Source organism: Pseudophryne corroboree, assembly GCF_028390025.1.
Source record: "Pseudophryne corroboree isolate aPseCor3 chromosome 3 unlocalized genomic scaffold, aPseCor3.hap2 SUPER_3_unloc_22, whole genome shotgun sequence".
Classification (NCBI taxonomy): domain Eukaryota; kingdom Metazoa; phylum Chordata; class Amphibia; order Anura; family Myobatrachidae; genus Pseudophryne; species Pseudophryne corroboree.
Window position 1 is genome coordinate 1,915,402 of NW_026967511.1, and position 18,367 is coordinate 1,933,768.

At 48.7% G+C, this 18,367-nt stretch overlaps 1 protein-coding gene and 1 pseudogene across 2 annotated transcripts in view; both read left to right on the forward strand.

Annotated features, from left to right (window-relative positions):
• Positions 1 to 18,367, forward strand: part of LOC134983739 (oocyte zinc finger protein XlCOF6-like) — a 166,687-nt gene that overhangs the window by 68,706 nt on the left and 79,614 nt on the right. The window lies entirely within an intron of this gene.
• LOC134983742 (5S ribosomal RNA) lies at positions 16,439 to 16,556 on the forward strand (annotated as a pseudogene).

The following is an 18,367-nucleotide window of genomic DNA, read 5'->3' on the forward strand; positions in this document are numbered from 1 at the left end:
TTTCTGAGAAAAATTGCGACTCTGCCTGATGTTCATACATTCACTCAGGGTGTTTTACGGATTCAACCTCTGTGTTCTTCCTGTGGCTCCTTGGGATTTGTCGGTTGTTCTGGAAGCCTTACAAGAGTCTCCATTCGAACCTCTTGAGTCTGTGGACCTTAAGTGGCTTACTCTTAAGGTCCTGTTTTTGCTGGCTATTGCCTCTGCTAGACGGGTTTCATACTTGGGTGCCTTGTCCTGTCGGTCACCCTTTCTAATTTTTCACCGTGACCGGGCAGTTCTTAGAACTCGCCCTGGTTATCTGCCTAAGGTGGCGTCGTCTTTCCACCTTAACCAAGAGATTGTGTTTGCTGCCTTTCCATCTCCAGGTTTATCCTCCAAAGAGCGGTCTTTAGATGTGGTTCCCGCTCTCCGTATTTATGTGAAGAGAACAGCTTCGCTTAGGAGATCTGACTCTTTGTTCTTTTTGGTTTTCACAAACGTGGCTGGCCTGCTAATAAGAAGACCTTGGCCATATGGATTAGAATGCTACCATCAAAGCCCATTCTACCTTTTTGGGCTGACCGTCGTGGTGCGACCCTTGAACAATTGTGCAAGGTGGCTACATGGTCCTCAGTGAACACGTTCATAAGGTTCTATGCCTTCGATACTTCCGCCTCCTTTGGACGCCGGGTTCTTGTGCCCACTACATTGCGTCCCCTCCCATGAGGAACTGCTTTAGGACATCCCCAATGTTATTCCCTGTAGAATCACAGTGTACCCCGCTGCAGAAAAGGAGATTTAGGGTAAGAACTTACCTTTTGTTAAATCTCTTTCTGCGAGGTACACTGGATTCCACAGGGCGCCCACCCTGACGCACTTAGCTTCTTTGGGTTTGTATGGCATTAGCCACGGACACCCTCTCCTGTGGTGAGAATGTGGTGTATGTGGCTACTAACTGTTGTCGTCTCTTTTACCTGCTATTGCATTAGACTGGTTAACAAAACTGAGCTCCAGTGCCTGGAGGCGGGGTTATAGAGAAGGCGGCGCTATGCATCCTGGGAACAGTCAAAGCTTTTAGCCTGCTGGTGCCCCGGATCAAAGTCCAACTCTACACCCCAGCAGAAAGAGATTTAACAAAGGTAAGTTCTTATTATAAATCTCCTTATTTCTGGCATGGTGCGGCTGCTTGCTGGGGTGGAGGTTCGGGGTTCCTCATGCCACGTGACACAATGCTTAGGAAATATCTGATACAGTCCCTGTCATGTATCCACATGCTCCTGTAACAGCCGGCCTCAGGGAATTGGCTAATGAACGGCTCCTGTGACTGAGTTGGCAGCATCTGAGTCTTGCTACCGTCGTCTTAGGTATATAATACATTTATAGAGCTTGTGTATGGGAACCAGCATTGAGGATCCTGCACCTTCCCTGCTGATTACCTGTCCCCTGACACTTGGATGACGCCCTTCTCTGGCTTCTGATCCATGGCCTTAAGGGCACACCAATGGTACCTAATGGAAGTATCTTCAGGAGTGGTCACGTCTAAGGAGGAGGACAGGGCCTCTTGCATAATTCTGGTGCCTTCAGCATCCATTAATATATAATCCTGCAATCTCCAAGGTGGTAAAGGAGGAGTAGCGGGAAAAGGCGACCAGGACCCTATTAGTGGGGTGTGATCAGACCATGAAATTGCTGTCGGTAGAAAAATTCAAGTCACCAGGTTCTGGGACACAATGTGATAAATATGGAGACTGACACAGGACATATTAAAAAGGATAAGCATTTATTTCTGCAGGAAAACATCGGGGTGTAGAGTGGATCTTGTTCCAGAGGCACCAACAGGCTAAAGCTTTAGGCTGTCCCAGGATGCATTGGGGCCTCCTCTATAACCCCGCCTTCAGGCACTGAGAGCTCAGTTTTGAGTTGGTGCCTGCAGCAGCAGGTCACTAACAGGAGGGCTGCACTGGGCAGCCCTGAAAAGCTTTTCTAAGAAGATTTCTTCAACTGGGCTGTCAGCGCTGTATGTCATGGTGACACTTCAGCGCTGCAGCTCCATCACCTCCCCAGCAGCGTTGCATACTCCCGCGGCCTGTTCCCGGGTATTTGCGGCGGAGACGCTCCGGCTTTAGGCACACGGTCGCAGACCGCTCTCCTGGATCACGTGGCTGCCATGCGGAGGAGGTAAGAGGGTCCTCCAGGTGGGACCCACCATTAAATTGCGTTCCACCCGTGACCTAGGGAGACGGGTCGCAGTGCTGGCGTGGACACTGTCACCGAGCAGGGACCCCACTAGACCGCCAGGGCGTAAGAGTACAGGTCGGGTGTATTAACGCCCCATTTAATAAGGCTCTGTAGTACTGGTGGTGGAAGTCCAGCTTAAGGAAACTGGCGTTTGACCTGTAGCCCCTCCCTCGGCCCAGGGCGCCATCTCCACATAGATTTCCCTCCCTGGAGCTGTCTCACACTCTCCCTCACTCCCTGACTGAGACGCTGGGGCCATCTTCTATACATAGGCTGCGGCTGGTCTCCTGGACTGCAGGGTTAGGTCTCCCTTGTAAAGCCGCCTGTATACAGCGCTGTGACTTTACAAACACTTGAGTATTCTACATGTCTCTATACAGACAGCGTTAGTTAAGAAAGAGTGTACCTATTACAGGATATATTGTATGAGTATTCTGATATATACCTCCGGTCTAGGAGTGTGCCTCCTACAGTGAACTTTTGCATACCAGGGGCATTTACTCCAGAGGAGGGCACCGGAGCAGGGTTAATCGTAGTTTGGAGTGCCGGAAGACATGGATATATATATATATATATATACATACATACATACATACATACATACATACATATATTATACACATACTGGTCTAGTGCAGTTTTATTATCTTCATAAATATCTGTATTGCAAAAGTGACTGTGTGTGCCTGTATCTGCTATGTGGTTTCACTTTCAGTGTTTCCCAGATATATCTATCACTTTATTCTGTACCCTAAGGGACTAGGTGCGTCAGGGTCATTTATATAGTGCGTCACAGTATTTACCCATTGTGTGTATTCTACTGTGTAATCAGTCACATAATACCGGATTTATTCGCAGGTATTGTACTCTGGCTTCATCGTATTAAACCGCTCTCTGTTGCATTTGTGTACAGTGTCTAACAGAAAGGGCAGTAAGTCTGTGGACGCTCCTGCATCATGCAGAGCATGCGCCAAGGATTTACCAGAGGGGGAATCTGTGTATGATGGTCTGTGTACTATGTACCATATACCTTCTAGTCAGTCCGCGGCTCCTGTATCCAATCAGGAGCCACCCTGGGCTGCGTTCACAGCCCTACTGGGTACTCTAGTGGAATGCCTTATGCCCCCTATGGGACCACCTGTTCCACTACAGCCACAAATTGTCCCTATGGTTAATCCGCCTTGGGCGGACAATTTGTCTAACCAGTTGCAGCAATTAAATCAATCTTTGGGCAGACAAAAATCTACTCCAGGTCACACTCGTGTCTCTGGGTCATCTAAGCGGGCTGCTTCCTCCTCACAATCCACGAATCTCTCAGATGTTTCATCTGAAAAGGAGGAGGATCATCCTGTCCTGTCCGACACTGAATCAGGCATTTCTGATGAGGATTCTCCATTGATAGTTGATGTCCCTGACCTAGTGGTTGCTATTAAGCAGATCCTACAAATCACAGATGATGAGGATTCCACTATTGTCACCAAGAAAACTGATTTTTTTTTAAATATATATATATATTTATTGAGTTTTTCGAAAAGCTTTCCGTTACAGCATATAAATCAACATATACAGGGAAAGATGAATAAAAACATCAAGGCGTACAATAAAACAGTAGCACAATGTCGGGTCATGAAAAGAGGAGTCAGAGTTAATTCTTCAAGTGTCTATAATAAAGTTGATCTATTCCCAGGGAATATACATTACATACAGTGTAAACATATAGACTCGGAAATCTGGGGCAGGGAAGAGAAAATGGTAACCTAGTGGGCGTAAGAAGATAGAGCAAACAAGTCGCTCAGTGTGTAAAAAATCCTCATGCCTCAAAGATGAACATCAGTGCCTCAAAAAATGCCGCAACAGAAAACTTCCTCTAGAGGTGGAAAGGGAAGGCGGGGGACGACCAGTCTCGGGTCATCCACAACCCTACAGATTATACATATATAAATATAAACATCATAAACCATCGTAGGCAAGAAAAGAACAGCTGACCATAATCCAGTAATATTATTGTGAAACCAAATTAGATGAAGGGCGAAAACCAGATTCCAGGATGTGAGTTTGTATTTGAGGAGATTTGGTACGAATGAAGGGGCTCCAGTTAAGTGTAAAAGTAGCACATGATTTCTGATTTATCAGGACGGGTATCATATCTATCATAATACATAATATTTTGTAACGAATCCTCCACCTCACGTACCATGGGGGGCGTGTTTCATAATCCAGGAATTTAGGATCACCTTCTTTGCCACAGTAACCACCAAGGTTAAAAAAGGGATCGGAGGTCTACGCGAGTGATCAATGTTCCACACATCAAAGTTAGCAAATAGTAGCGGGATGTGTACAGAAAAATCATATTGTGAGTTAATATAATATATCATCTTAAACCAAAATTTTCTAATATGACCACAGGACCATAGGTTATGTAACAGTGTAGCCGAGGAATAGCCACACTTAGGGTATTTACCCGACTCCTCCTGGACGTAGTGCCTCCTCTGGCTTTGAGACGCATAGGCCCTGTACACCGTTTTCACATGGACTTCGAGTGCCCCACTCGGAGGACCTTCTCATAATATTTGAATAACACATTCTCATGTTGCAGACGGGGTATATCCCTGATCCACGCCATCGCCACCTCCCCGTCTCAGCGGCATCGAAAGCGGTGTCAGTAGCAATGTGTATATCATTCTGGGTTTATAAATGCCTTTCATAACTTTAATAAAAATAGGAACCAATGGATCTGGAGCTAGGGGAGAGAGTGACATCGGGGGGAGCGAACGTACATAGTGGGTTACCTGTAGGAACAAAAAATATGAATCTGGAAGACCATAAACACGTTGGAGATCAGGAAATGACAATAGGCGACCCCCTGGATCAAAAACCTGTGCCATGGCTTTGATGCCCTTCAATGCTAGGCGGCAGAAAATAGGATTACTCAAACCCAGTATAAACCCAGGGTTACCCCATAAGGGAATCCAAGGAGAACTATGAGGATTATGTTGCAGTTTCGTGTTTCTAAAGCACCATGCTTCATAAGTGTCTCTGAAGAATATGTTCTTGTATATATGCCTAGGTATCTTAGATTTAGGGGTATGGAGGAGTGCCCCCGGAGAAAAGGGAGCCATAAGGGCACAATCAACCAAAGTTTCAGAAAAAAGATCAGCACCCGTCAACCAGTCCAAGGCATACTTAAACAGTATCGCCCAGGAGTAGTGGATGAGATTAGGCAAGCCTAGACCTCCCTGTCCTCTAGGAATCTGCAATTTATCTAAAGAGGTTCTAGGTTTCTTAGAATTCCACAGAAAAGAAAACTACTACAAACCGTCATGATATGCTTAACATCCCGTATGGTCAATTTGAGGGGTAACATCTGCATAGCATACGTCAATTTAGGTAGTAAGATGGTCTTAATGACCTCTAACCGACCCAGCATGGACAACGGAAGATTTTGCCATTTATCCAAGGATTTTTCTAGGCCAGAGATAAGCGGGGTATAATTGTATCTGTATAGATTATCCATCTTGGCAGGGATATATATGCCCAAATATTTTATCTTAGAGTCAACAATTTTAATCAAACTTAAATCCTTAGTCTCAGATAACTTGGGCCTGGGGCTCGTAAGCATAAGAAGCTCCGACTTCGCAACATTAATTTTGTATCCTGAAAAGCTGCTAAAATGGGTTATAATTTCTCTGACGTCCTAGTGGATGCTGGGAACTCCGTAAGGACCATGGGGAATAGCGGCTCCGCAGGAGTCTGGGCACAACTAAAAGAAAGCTTTTAGACTACCTGGTGTGCACTGGCTCCTCCCACTATGACCCTCCTCCAAGCCTCAGTTAGATTTTTGTGCCCGGCCGAGCTGGATGCACACTAGGGGCTCTCCTGAGCTCTTAGAAAGAAAGTATAATTTAGGTTTTTTTATTTTACAGTGAGACCTGCTGGCAACAGGCTCACTGCATTGAGGGACTAAGGGGAGAAGAAGCGAACCTACCTGCTTGCAGCTAGCTTGGGCTTCTTAGGCTACTGGACACCATTAGCTCCAGAGGGATCAACCGCATGGAACTGGCCTTGGTGTTCGGTCCCGGAGCCGCGCCGCCGTCCCCCTTACAGAGCCAGAAGCAAGAAGAAGTCCGGAAAATCGGCGGCATGAAGACTTCTGTCTTCACCAAGGTAGCGCACAGCACTGCAGCTGTGCGCCATTGCTCCTCATACACACTTCACACTCCGATCACTGAGGGTGCAGGGCGCTGGGGGGGGGGGGCACCCTGAGCAGCAATAAAAACACCTTGGCTGGCAAAACAATCACAATATATAGCCCCAGAGGCTATATATGTGATAATTACCCCTGCCAGAATCCATGAAAAAAGCGGGAGAAAAGTCAGCGAAAAAGGGGCGGAGCTATCTCCCTCAGCACACTGGCGCCATTATTCCCTCACAATTCCGCTGGAAGGAAGCTCCCTGGCTCTCCCCTGCAGTCTACACTACAGAAAAGGGTAAAAAAGAGAGGGGGGGCACTAAATTTAGGCGCAGTAAATATTACAGCAGCTATAGGGGACATAATTCAGTTAGTCCCTGCATTATATAGCGCTCTGGTGTGTGCTGGCATACTCTCTCTCTGTCTCCCCAAAGGGCTTCTGTGGGGTCCTGTCCTCTGTTAGAGCATTCCCGGTGTGTGTGCGGTGTGTCGGTACGGCTGTGTCGACATGTTTGATGAGGAGACTTATGTGGAGGCGGAGCAGATGCCTATAAATGTGATGTCACCCCCTGCGGGGCAGACACCTGAGTGGATGGTTTTATGGAAGGAATTACGTGCAAGTGTCGACTCCTTACAAAAAAAAAATTTGACGACATGCCAAATGCGGGGCAGCCGGCTTCTCAGCTCGTGCCTGCCCAGGTGTCTGAAAGGCCATCAGGGGCTCTAAAACGCCCGCTACCTCAGATGGCAGACGCAGATGTCGACACGGATACTGATACCAGTGTCGACGACGATGAGTCAAATCTAATGTCCACTAGGGCCATTCGTTGCATGATTGGGGCAATGAAAGAGGCGTTACACATTTCAGATATAAACCCAGGTACCACTAAAAAGGGTATTATGTTTGGGGAGAAAAAACTTCCAGTAGTTTTTCCCCCATCTGAAGAATTAAATGAAGTGTGTGAGGAAGCGTGGGCTTTCCCCGATAAAAGATTGGTAATCCCTAAAAAATTACTAATGGCGTTCCCTTTCCCGCCAGAGGATAGGGCACGTTGGGAAACACCTCCTAGGGTGGATAAAGCGCTCACACGTTTGTCTAAAAAGGTGGCACTTCCGTCTCCGGATACGGCCGCCCTAAAGGAGCCTGCGGATAGAAAGCAGGAGGCGATCCTGAAGTCTGTATATACACACTCAGGCATTATACTTAGACCAGCTATTGCGTCAGCATGGATGTGCAGTGCTGCCGCTGCGTGGTCAGATTCCCTGTCAGAAAATATTGACACCCTAGACAGGGACACTGTTCTGCTAACCATAGAGCATATAAAAGACTCAGTCTTATACATGAGAGATGCACAGAGGGAGATCTGCCGGCTGGCATCTAAAATAAGTGCATTGTCCATTTCTGCTAGGAGAGGCTTATGGACTCGCCAGTGGACAGGGGATGCAGATTCAAAAAAGGCACATGGAAGTTTTGCCATTATAAGTGTAAGGAGTTATTCGGGGATGGTCTCTCGGACCTAGTTTCCACAGCAACTGCTGGGAAGTCAGCATTTTTACCCCATGTTCCCTCACAGCCTAAAAAGGCGCCGTTTATCAGGTACAGTCCTTTCGGACTCAGAAAAACAGGCGTGGAAAAGGCGGGTCCTTTCTGTCCAGAGGCAGAGGTAGGGGAAAAAGGCTGCAACAAACAGCAGGTTCCCAGGAGCAAAAGTCCTCCCCCGCGTCTTCCAAGTCCGCCGCATGACGGTGGGGCTCCACAGGCGGAGCCAGGTACGGTGGGGGGCTGCCTCAAAAATTTCAGCGATCAGTGGGCTCGCTCACAGGTGGATCCCTGGATCTTGCAAGTAGTATCTCAGGGGTACAGACTGGAATTCGAGGCGTCTCCCCCCCGCCGTTTCCTCAAATCTGCCTTGCCAACAACTCCCTCAGGCAGGGAGGCGGTGCTAGAGGCAATTCACAAGCTGTATTCCCAGCAGGTGATAGTCAAGGTGCCCCTACTTCAACAAGGACGGGGTTACTATTCCACACTGTTTGTGGTACCGAAACCAGACGGTTCGGTGAGACCCATTTTAAATTTGAAATCCTTGAACACATACATAAAAAAGTTCAAGTTCAAGATGGAATCGCTCAGGGCGGTTATTGCAAGCCTGGACGAGGGGGATTACATGGTATCCCTGGACATCAAGGATGCTTACCTGCATGTCCCCATTTATCATCCTCACCAGGAGTACCTCAGATTTGCGGTACAAAATTGCCATTACCAATTCCAGACGCTGCTGTTTGGACTGTCCACGGCACCGAGGGTATTTACCAAGGTAATGGCGGAAATGATGATACTCCTTCGAAAAAAGGGAGTTTTAATTATCCCGTACTTGGACGATCTCCTGATAAAGGCGAGGTCCAGGGAGCAGTTGTTGGTAGGAGTAGCACTATCTCGGGAAGTGCTACAACAGCACGGTTGGATTCTGAATATCCCAAAGTCACAGCTGGTTCCGACGACACGTCTAATGTTCCTGGGAATGATTTTGGACACAGTCCAGAAAAAAGTGTTTCTCCCGGAGGAGAAAGCCAGGGAGTTGTCTTCTCTAGTCAGAGACCTCCTGAAACCAAAACAGGTGTCGGTGCATCAGTGCACGCGAGTCCTGGGAAAGATGGTGGCTTCTTACGAAGCGATTCCTTTCGGCAGGTTCCATGCCAGAATCTTTCAGTGGGACCTGTTGGACCAATGGTCCGGATCGCATCTTCAGATGCATCGGCTAATAACCCTTGATCACAAAGGACATTTTGCATGTCGCGCCCTTTCCTTCGTCACCTTTAACCCAGCTTTTAATTCATCCCAATTACTCCGTTTATCCTATTTCACTTCATTCCCTTTACTCAACAATTATAACCAGCACCTCTTCCCTTAGAATGCGGTTATTACATATCCTAGATATAAGACCACGATTTTTACGTCAGCCCGCATCATCAAGGTGTTTTCCTTCACCAAATCATGTGTTACTTATATTCCCTCCCGTCACCATGGTAGTCCCAATTGTATCAGCCAATCCCATTCACCATACCCCCCCCTCCCATCATCACCACACCTCCCTGCCCCAACCTTTTTTTCCCCCTTGTTTATTCCCCCTCTCTTTCTCATTTAGACCCCAGTCATAATGGCAATTAGTCTCACACTATTGTGGTGCGTTATAATTCACGCATCACTATCATTATAAAATCTGCACCTGGGTGCACACTTAATCTTTTTTAACTACAGTACACTTCAAATTTATCCTACCCAGTCTTTTTATTCCTGCTTCAACAACTCCTGGCAAGCTATTCCCTTTCCTAAAATGGCGTCCCGTTACTCTCTTATGTATGTCATGTATGCCTATATTATATGCACTCCTGGCAAACCCATTTAGAACATGGCGCCGCCGATCGTCCCCGTGACCGGGTCACTAAGGTCACAGGGATGTTTTCTTCCCCGCGCATGCTCATCTGCGCCCTTCCCTGTGCTCCCGGTCCGCACACGTGCCGCTGACGTCGGGTGCGCCCACGGCCTGATTGACTGGGATGCGCCATCTACACGCTCCCAGTGACCGCACAGGAACCTCCAACATCCCCGCCCCCATGCTCAATCAGATACAAACCCCCTATTGGCTGCTACCCAAAGTAACAGGGTTTTCTCTGACGTCCTAGTGGATGCTGGGTACTCCGTAAGGACCATGGGGAATAGACGGGCTCCGCAGGAGACTGGGCACTCTAAAGAAAGATTTAGGACTATCTGGTGTGCACTGGCTCCTCCCCCTATGACCCTCCTCCAAGCCTCAGTTAGATTTCTGTGCCCGGCCGAGCTGGATGCACACTAGGGGCTCTCCTGAGCTCCTAGGAAGAAAGTATATGTTAGGTTTTTTATTTTCAGTGAGACCTGCTGGCAACAGGCTCACTGCATCGAGGGACTAAGGGGAGAAGAAGCGGACCTACCTAAGTGGTGGTAGCTTGGGCTTCTTAGGCTACTGGACACCATTAGCTCCAGAGGGATCGAACACAGGACCCGACCTCGTCGTCCGTTCCCGGAGCCGCGCCGCCGTCCCCCTTACAGAGCCAGAAACAAGAAGGTCCGGAAAATCGGCGGCTGAAGACTTCTGTCTTCTCCAAGGTAGCGCACAGCACTGCAGCTGTGCGCCATTGCTCCTCATGCACACCACACACTGCGGTCACTGATGGGTGCAGGGCGCTGGGGGGGGGCGCCCTGAGCAGCAATAATAACACCTTGGCTGGCAAACTGGCACCATATATAGCCCCAGGGGCTATATGGGTGCTTATTAACCCCTGCCAGAACTTTTACAATAGCGGGAGAAAGCCCGCCGAAAAAGGGGCGGAGCCATCTCCCTCAGCACACTGGCGCCATTTTTCCTTCACAGTTCCGCTGGAAGGAAGCTCCCTGGCTCTCCCCTGCAGTCCTGCACTACAGAAAAGGGTAAAAAAGAGAGGGGGGGCACAAATTAGGCGCAGTATAAATATATTATGCAGCTATAAGGGGAAAACACGTTTTTATAGGTGATATCCCTGTGATATATAGCGCTCTGGTGTGTGCTGGCATACTCTCCCTCTGTCTCCCCAAAGGGCTAGTGGGGTCCTGTCCTCTGTAAGAGCATTCCCTGTGTGTCTGCTGTGTGTCGGTACTGCGGTGTCGACATGTATGAGGAGGAAAATTATGTGGAGGCGGAGCAAATGCCTGTGAATGTGATGTCACCCCCTGCGGGGTCGACACCTGTGTGGTTGGACTTATGGAAGGAATTGCGTGAAAGTGTCAACTCCTTACACAAAAGGTTTGACGACATAGGACAGCCGGCTACACAGCTTGTGCCTGTTCCAGCGTCTCAAATGTCATCAGGGGCTTTAAAACGCCCGCTACCTCAGGTGACAGATACAGACGTTGACACGGATACCGACTCCAGTGTCGACGATGATGAGACTAGTGTACCCTCCAATAGGTCCACCCGTTACATGATTGAGGCAATGAAAAATGTATTACACATTTCTGATAATACCCCAGGTACCACAAGAAAGGGTATTATGTTTGGTGAGAAAAAACTACCAGTAGTTTTTCCTGCATCTGAGGAATTAAATGAGGTGTGTGAGGAAGCCTGGACTTCCCCCGATAAGAAATTGATAATTTCAAAACGGTTATTGGCAGCGTACCCTTTCCCGCTAGAGGATAGGTCACGTTGGGAAACACCCCCTAGGGTAGATAAGGCGCTGACACGCTTATCAAAGAAGGTGGCACTACCGTCTCCGGATACGGCCACCCTGAAGGAACCTGCTGATAGAAAGCAGGAAGCTACCCTAAAAGCTATTTACACACACACGGGCATTATATTGCGACCAGCGATTGCATCAGCATGGATGTGCAGTGCTGCTGCTGCGTGTTCAGATTCCCTGTCGGATAATATTGATACCATGGATAGGGACAATATTTTGCTGACGATTGAGCATATAAAAGATGCTGTCTTATACATGCGTGATGCACAGAGGGATATTTGCCGGCTGGCATCAAGAATAAGATCTATGTCCATTGCCGCCAGAAGGGGGTTATGGACTCGGCAATGGTCTGGCGATGCCGACTCTAAGCGGCACATGGAAGTTTTGCCCTATAAAGGGGTGGAACTGTTTGGGGATGGTCTTTCGGACCTCGTGTCCACAGCTACTGCTGGGAAATCGACCTTTTTGCCACAGGCTGCCCCACAGCAAAAGAAAGCACCGTATTATCAGGTACAGTCCTTTCGGCCCCAGAAAAGCAAGAGGGCTAGAGGCTCATCCTTTCTGCCGAGAGGCAAAGGTAGAGGAAAAAAGCTGCAACACACAGCTAGTTCCCAAGAGCAGAAGTCCTCCCCCGCGTCCGGTAAGTCCACAGCATGACGCTGGGGCTGCGCAGGCGGACCCGGGGACGGTGGGGGCCCGGCTCAGGAATTTCAGCGCTCAGTGGGATCTCTCACAAGTGGATCCCTGGGTTTTTCAAGTAATATCTCAGGGGTACAAGCTGGAATTCGAGACGTCTCCCCCCCGCCGTTTCCTAAAATCTGCCTTACCGGCAACTCCCTCTGCCAGGGAGGCGGTGTTGGTGGCTATTCAAAAACTGTATTCACAGCAAGTGATTGTCAAAGTACCCCTCCTTCAGCAAGGAAAGGGTTACTATTCCACAATGTTTGTGGTACCGAAACCGGACGGTTCGGTGAGACCCATCTTAAATCTAAAATCCTTGAACACTTATATCAAGAGGTTCAAGTTCAAGATGGAATCGCTCAGGGCGGTTATTGCGAGCCTGGACGAGGGGGATTACATGGTCTCCCTGGACATCAAGGATGCGTACCTCCATGTCCCCATTTACCCTCCTCACCAGGAGTACCTCAGATTTGTGGTACAGGACTGTCACTATCAGTTCCAGACGCTGCCGTTTGGGTTATCCACGGCACCGAGGGTCTTTACCAAGGTAATGGCCGAAATGATGATACTCCTTCGCAAGAAGGGAGTTTTAATTATCCCGTACTTGGACGATCTCCTGATAAAGGCGAGGTCCAAGGAACAGTTGGTAGTGGGGGTAGCGCTTTCTCTTCAATATTCCAAAGTCACAGCTGGTCCCGACGACACGTCTTCTGTTCCTGGGAATGATTCTGGACACAGACCAGAAAAGGGTGTTTCTTCCAGTGGAAAAAGCTGAGGAGTTGTCATCTCTAGTCAGAGACATCCTAAAACCGGGACAGGTGTCGGTACATCAATGCACACGAGTCCTGGGAAAAATGGTAGCTTCGTACGAGGCGATTCCATTCGGAAGGTTCCACGCAAGGACTTTCCAGTGGGACCTGTTGGACAAATGGTCCGGGTCCCATCTCCAGATGCAACAGCGAATAACCCTGTCGGCAAGGACCAGGGTGTCGCTGCTGTGGTGGCTGCAGAGGGCTCATCTACTAGAGGGCCGCAGATTCGGAATACAGGACTGGGTCCTGGTGACCACGGATGCCAGCCTTCGGGGCTGGGGTGCAGTCACACAGGGAAGAAATTTCCAAGGACTGTGGTCAAATCAGGAGATTTCGCTTCACATAAATATTCTGGAGCTAAGGGCCATTTACAATGCCCTAAGCCAAGCAAGGCCCCTGCTTCAGAACCGGCCGGTACTGATCCAATCAGACAACATCACGGCGGTCGCCCATGTAAACAGACAGGGCGGCACAAGAAGCAGGAGGGCAATGGCAGAAGTCACAAGGATTCTCCGATGGGCAGAGAATCATGTGTTAGCACTGACAGCAGTGTTCATTCTGGGAGTGGACAACTGGGAAGCAGACTTCCTCAGCAGGCACGACCTCCACCCGGGAGAATGGGGACTTCATCCAGAAGTCTTCCAGATGCTGGAAAACCGTTGGGAAAAACCACAGGTGGACATGATGGCGTCCCGCCTCAACAAAAAGCTAAAAAGATATTGCGCCAGGTCAAGGGACCCTCAGGCGATCGCTGTGGACGCTCTAGTGACACCGTGGGTGTACCAGTCGGTTTATGTGTTTCCTCCTCTACCTCTCATACCCAAAGTACTGAGAATAATAAGAAAGCGAGGAGTGAGAACTATTCTCGTGGCTCCGGATTGGCCAAGAAGAGCTTGGTACCCGGAGCTTCAAGAGATGCTTGCAGAGGACCCTTGGCCTCTGCCGCTCAGACAAGACCTGCTGCAGCAGGGACCCTGTCTGTTCCAAGACTTACCGCGGCTGCGTTTGACGGCATGGCGGTTGAACGCCGGATCCTAAAGGAAAAAGGCATTCCGGAGGAAGTCATCCCTACCCTGATCAAGGCCAGGAAGGATGTCACCGCAAAACATTATCACCGCATTTGGCGAAAATATGTTGCTTGGTGTGAGGCCAAGAAGGCCCCAACGGAGAAATTTCAACTGGGTCGATTCCTGCATTTCCTGCAAGCAGGTGTGACGTTGGGCCTCAAATTGGGGTCCATTAAGGTCCAGATCTCGGCCCTGTCTATTTTCTTCCAGAAAGAACTGGCTTCACTGCCTGAAGTTCAGACTTTTGTCAAGGGGGTGCTGCATATACAGCCTCCTTTTGTGCCCCCAGTGGCACCTTGGGATCTCAATGTGGTTTTGGAGTTTCTGAAATCACATTGGTTTGAGCCACTTAAGACTGTGGATTTAAAATATCTCACGTGGAAAGTGGTTATGTTGTTGGCTCTGGCTTCGGCCAGACGTGTGTCAGAATTGGCGGCTTTGTCCTGTAAAAGCCCCTATCTGATTTTTCCATATGGATAGGGCAGAGTTGAGGACTCGTCCTCAGTTTCTCCCGAAGGTGGTATCAGCTTTTCACTTGAACCAACCTATTGTGGTGCCTGCGGCTACTAGGGACTTGGAGGATTCCAAGTTTCTGGACGTAGTCAGGGCCCTGAAAATTTATATTTCCAGGACGGCTGGAGTCAGGAAAACTGACTCGCTGTTTATTTTATATGCACCCAACAAGCTGGGTGCACCTGCTTCTAAGCAGACTATCTCGCGCTGGATTTGTAGCGCTATTCAGCTGGCGCATTCTGCGGTGGGACTACCGCAGCCTAAATCTGTAAAAGCCCATTCCACAAGGAAGGTGGGCTCATCTTGGGCTGCTGCCCGAGGGGTCTCGGCTTTACAACTTTGCCGAGCTGCTACTTGGTCAGGGGCAAACACGTTTGCAAAATTTTATAAATTTGATACCCTGGTTGAGGAGGACCTGGAGTTCTCTCATTCGGTGCTGCAGAGTCATCCGCACTCTCCCGCCCGTTTGGGAGCTTTGGTATAATCCCCATGGTCCTTACGGAGTACCCAGCATCCACTAGGACGTCAGAGAAAATAAGATTTTACTCACCGGTAAATCTATTTCTCGTAGTCCGTAGTGGATGCTGGGCGCCCATCCCAAGTGCGGATTGTCTGCAATACTTGTAAATAGTTATTGTTACACAAATCGGGTTGTTATTGCGAGCCATCTGTTCAGAGGCTCCGTTGTTATCATACTGTTAACCGGGGTTCCTATCACGAGTTATATGGTGTGATTGGTGTGGCTGGTATGAGTCTTACCCGGGATTCAAAATCCTTCCTTATTGTGTCAGCTCTTCCGGGCACAGTTCCTAACTGAGGCTTGGAGGAGGGTCATAGGGGGAGGAGCCAGTGCACACCAGATAGTCCTAAATCTTTCTTTAGAGTGCCCAGTCTCCTGCGGAGCCCGTCTATTCCCCATGGTCCTTACGGAGTACCCAGCATCCACTACGGACTACGAGAAATAGATTTACCGGTGAGTAAAATCTTATTTTTAAACCCCACACATAGTTTGGAGATGCGAGATCCCGGAAGTGAACAAGCCCAACGGGCGAAACGCGTTTTCCACGGACCCTGCAATGGGACCTTTCCATGGAGGACTGCTGGTTACCATCGGCTCCCCGATTTTGACACTATGAGTATCATTTCTTTATTCAAATTTTGAACCTTCACTGTGACATGTGCCTATTGCATTGGATATACCAGTGATCATAGCATTTGGGATTCCTGATTATTAATCCTAATGATTGCAGGTTAACCTGCTTTTTGCACACTGTTTCACTATAATTACCTAAGCAGTGTATTCACACTCCATAGGTTGGGTTCATCCTTTCTCAAAAAATTAGTGATTCTTTGCTACTGTACTCAGAGGTGCCTATGCACAAAAGGAATGTATTTGTGATTTGTATTTGGACTCGCAAAATTACCTGACACTTTACATGTGTTATCTTTTTTGGTTATTTTCTCCTTGATATAATTAGTCCATCCTACTTAGTCAAATTAGACTGGAATATTCCTTTTCTTTTCTTTTCATTGCTTACCTATTTTCAGTGGACTCTCATCCACGATCCAGGGTGCACTATGTCACTGAGTGGCAACTGCTTCACCTTGCCTAACGTGGAAAGCGGATCCACATACCAAAAGACTTTATCTTTACTAATCTCCTTTTTCTACTATTCCTATATAGGTGCACTCTCATTGGTAGATAGCCTCTCTACTATCATACCATGCTGCTAATGCCCGATCTCGTCCGATCTTGGAAGCCAAACAGCGGTGGGCCGGGTCAGTACCGGAGAGGAGACTCCCTGGGAATACCTGGTGTTGTAGAGTAGGATACTATTCCCCTTCGTTTGGAGGGTGGACACCAACAGCAGTATCACCACTACTTATTCCCCCCTTTTCTTCATCTTTCCCTTTTCTCTGACGTCCTAAGTGGATGCTGGGACTCCGTAAGGACCATGGGGAATAGCGGCTCCGCAGGAGACTGGGCACAACTAAAGAAAGCTTTAGGACTACCTGGTGTGCACTGGCTCCTCCCACTATGACCCTCCTCCAGACCTCAGTTAGAATCTTGTGCCCGGCTGAGCTGGATGCACACTAGGGGCTCTCCTGAGCTCCTAGAAAGAAAGTATATTTTAGGTTTTTTATTTTACAGTGAGATCTGCTGGCAACAGACTCACTGCAGCGAGGGACTAAGCGGAGAAGAAGCGAACCTACCTAACTGGTGGTAGTTTGGGCTTCTTAGGCTACTGGACACCATTAGCTCCAGAGGGATCGACCGCAGGACCCGACCTTGGTGTTCGTTCCCGGAGCCGCGCCGCCTTCCCCCTTACAGAGCCAGAAGCAAGAAGTGTTCCGGAAAATCGGCGGCAGAAGACTTCAGTCTTCAACAAGGTAGCGCACAGCACTGCAGCTGTGCGCCATTGCTCCTCATGCACACCTCACACTCCGGTCACTGATGGGTGCAGGGCGCTGGGGGGGGTGCCCTGAGGGCAATATAAACACCATGGCTGGCAAATCATCACAATATATAGTCCCAAGGCTATATATGTGATAAATTACCACTGCCAGAATCCATGAAAAAAGCGGGAGAAAAGTCCGCCGAAAAAGGGGCGGGGCTATCTCCCTCAGCACACTGACGCCATTTTTTCTTCACAGTGCAGCTGGAAGACAGCTCCCCAGGCTCTCCCCTGTAGTTTTCAGGCTCAAAGGGTTACAAAGAGAGGGGGGGCACCAAATTTAGGCGCAATATGTGTATACAAGCAGCTATTGGGGGAAAATAAAACACTCAGTTATAGTGTTAATCCCTGCATTATATAGCGCTCTGGTGTGTGCTGGCATACTCTCTCTCTGTCTCCCCAAAGGACTTTGTGGGGTCCTGTCCTCAGTCAGAGCATTCCCTGTGTGTGTGCGGTGTGTCGGTACGGCTGTGTCGACATGTTGGATGAGGAAGGTTACGTGGAGGCGGAGCAGAGGCCGATAAATGGGATGTCGCCCCCTGTGGGGCCGACACCAGTGTGGATGGATAGGTGGAAGGTATTAATCGACAATGTCAACTCCTTACATAAAAGGCTGGATGACATAACAGCTGTGGGACAGCCGGCTTCTCAGCCCGCGCCTGCCCAGGCATCTCAAAGGCCATCAGGGGCTCAAAAAACGCCCGTTACCTCAGATGGCAGACACAGATGTCGACACGGAGTCTAACTCCAGTGTCGACGAGTTTGAGACATATACACAATCCACTAGGAACATCTGTTGCATGATCTCGGCAATGAAAAATGTGTTAAACATTTCTGACATTAACCCAAGTACCACATAAAAGGGGTTTTATGTTTGGGGAGAAAAAGCAGCCAGTGTTTTGTTCCCCCATCAGATGAGTGAATGAAGTGTGTAAAGAAGCGTGGGTTCCCCCGATAAGAAACTGGTAATTTCTAAAAAGTTACTGCTGGCGTACCCTTTCCCGCCAGAGGATAGGTCACGTTGGGAGATATCCCCTAGGGTGGATAAGGCGCTCACACGTTTGTCAAAAAAGGTGGCACTGCCATCTTAGGATACGGCCACTTTGAAGGAACCTGCTGATAAAAAGCAGGAGGCTATCCTGTAGTCTGTATATACACACTCAGGTTATATACTGAGACCTG